The sequence below is a fragment of the Mus musculus genome, chromosome 5 (genome assembly GCF_000001635.26).
Source record: "Mus musculus strain C57BL/6J chromosome 5, GRCm38.p6 C57BL/6J".
Lineage (NCBI taxonomy): Eukaryota > Metazoa > Chordata > Mammalia > Rodentia > Muridae > Mus > Mus musculus.
The window spans coordinates 55,589,422-55,592,626 of NC_000071.6; positions in this window are offsets into that span (position 1 = coordinate 55,589,422).

Sequence of the window (3,205 nt, forward strand, 5' to 3'; positions counted from 1 at the left end):
AGGGAAAATGATACCATTAGAAGTACATTAGAAGTATAAACTAAAAGAAATAATGGAAAACAATTAAAATTTCTCATATAGAAAATAATGCAATGAACTACAATATCATAATAAGAACTTGAGTTTTGTACTTACAATATGACAAAAAGCATAAAGAGACCTCTACAGCATTCACTGAACACACTATATGGTTAATCTTGGAAGGATAACTATCCATTCTTTTTCTTCACTGTAGTTTCCTCTTATGTGATCGGATCAGTTTGGTCGGAAATGTCTTTCATTAAAAAAAAAAGTTGTATTCCAGTTTTGCAAACAAATTGGTGTTCACCAGTTAGAATTAAGTTCAGTGGTGAAAGCAATGTCTTCAGAAAAAAATAAAGTGAAGAAGGTAAGTCTATAAGGAAGGCTAAAAAAAAGCAAGAATGAAAAACTTTCTGGTAAAGAGACAATCCTTCTTGATGAGCTCCCAGAGGCGTAAGTGGAAGCATCTTGGGAACACCTGAGAAAAGAATTGAAGGAACAGCAAAGGACACAGAAGAGTAATCAGGGAAACTCAGGGCAGGCTCATTTAAATGACTTCATGCACAATGCTGGTAAATTGAATCAGCACTTTGAATTGTTTTACAGGTCACCTGAAAGGACTGAGCAAAAGACAATGGGAAAGGGAAGAAGTCATTGAGGATGAGACCATAAGTACAGCTGGCAGAGCCAGTGCTAGGTTTCCAGGTGTCTGACAATGCCAGAAAACACAGCAGGAATTATATTGTACTGTTGAATGGTGTGGAAAGAAAATGATTTGCAATGAATGAGAGAAGTTACTTTTTTCCAGTGAGGTTAAGATGGATAAAAGAAATGCCCATGAACCTCTAAAAAAAAAAAAGATTAATAGTGGAAATAGTTACTTAGTAGTCACAGGGTTAAATTCAGTAGCTCAAGAATATCTCATTACAATCTTTTACCTCTTTTTACCCCCTCAGTTACAATATGCTATATATTACATAGGCCATGGTCAAAGTGGCTTTTATATACAAAAATAATTCATAGTGTAGCATATGCTTATATTTCTTTATTTTGACTTTTTAAATTTTATTTATTTTTTATTGTATATTTTATTATATTACATTTCAAATGTTACCCCATTCCCGGTTTCCCCTCCAAAACCTCCCATCTCTCATTCTTCGTTCCCACTGATTCTATAAGGATACTCCCCCACCCATCCACAAACACACAGCTCGCTGTTCTGGAATTCCCCTGGACTGGGGCATCAAATCTGCACAGGAACAAGGGCCTCTTCTCACTTTGATGTTGAAGAAGGCCATCCTCTACTACATACGGGGCTGGAGATATGGGTCTCTCCATGTATAATCCTTGGTTGGTGGTTTAGACTCTGGGAGCTCTGAAGCAACTGGTTGGTTGATACTATTGTTCTTCCTATGGGGATGCAAAGCCCCCCATATCTTGGTCATCCTTGTTCTTGAGCTTCATGTGGTCTGTGAATTGTATCTTGGGTATTCTGATCATTTAGGCTAATATCTACTTATCAGTAAGTGCATACCATGTGTATTCTTTTGTGACTAGATAACCTCACTCAGGATAATACTTTCTAGTTCTGACCATTTGCCTAAGATTTTCATGAAGTCATTTATTTTTTAATAGCTTAGTAATACTCTATTGTATAAATGTACCACATTTTCTGTATTCATTTCTCTGTTGAGGGACATCTGGGTGGATTCCAGCTTCTTGTTATTATAAATATGGCTGCTCTGAACAGAGTGGAGCATGTGTCCTAGTTATATATTGGAGCATTTTCTTTTGTGTATATGCCCAGCAGTGGTCTAGCTCTGAGGAATCACCAGACTGATTTCCAGAGTGTCTGTACCAGCTTGTAATACCACTAATAATGGAAGAGTATTCCTCTTTCTCCACATTCTTTTTTAAAAAAACATTTTTATTAGATAATTTTTTATTTACATTCCAAATGTTATCCCTTTCCTAGTTTCCCCTCTGAAAATCCCCTATCCCTTTAACTGCTCTCATTGCTCCCCAACCCACCTCCTCCTGCTTTCTGGCCTTGGCATTCACCTATAGTGGGGCATAGAACCTTCACAGGACCAAGGGCCTCTCCTACCATTGATGACTGATTAGGTCATTTTCTGCTACATATACAGCTAGAGCTATTTGTCCCATTATGGGTTTTCTTTGATTGGTGGTTTAGTCCCAGGGAACTCTAGGAGTACTGCTTAGTTCATAATGTTCTTCCTTCTATGGGGCTGCAAACCACTTCAACTCCTTGGGTATTTTCTCTAGTTCCTTTATTGGGGACGTTGTGCTTTCTCCAATGGATGGCTGTGAGCATCCACTTCTGTATTTGTCATGCACTGGAAAATACAGGAGACAGCTTTATCAGGCTCCTGTCAGCTAGCACATGTTGGCATCAGCAATAGTGTCTAGGTTTGGTTGTTGTTTATGGGATGGATCCCCAGATGGGGCAGTCTCTGGATGGTCATTCCTTCAGTCTCTGCTCTGAACTTTATCTCTGTAACTCCTTCCATGGAAATTTTGTTCTCCCTTTTAAGAAGAATAGAAGTATACCCACTTTGGTCTTCATTCTTCTTGAGTTTCATGTGTTTTACAAATTGTATCTTGGGTATTCTGAGCTTCTGGACTAATATACACTTATCAGTGAGTGCATATCCTGTGTGTTCTTTTGTGATTGGGTTATATCACTAAGGATGATATCTTCCAGATCCATTCATTTGTGTAAGAATTTCATAAATTCGTTGTTTTTAATAGCTGAGTAGTACTTCATTGTCTAAATGTACCATATTTTCTGTATCCATTCCTATGTTGAGGGGGCATCAGAGTTATTTTCAGCTTCTGGCTATTATAAATAAGGCTACACATAGTGGAGCATGTGTCCTTATTACAAGTTGGAGCATCTTCTGAATATATGCCCAGGAGAGGTATTGCTGGATCTTCAGGTAGTGGTATGTCCAATTTTCTGAGGAACCACCAAACTGATTTCCAGAGTGGTTGCACCAGCTTGCAATCCCTCCAACAAAGGAGGAGTGTTCCTGTTTCCCCACATCCTGGTCAGCAACTCAGTTTTTGATCTTAGAGATTCTGGCTGTTGTGAGCTATAATCTCAGGGTTGTTTTTATTTGAATTCCATGATGATTAAGGATGTTGAAGATTTTTTATGTGC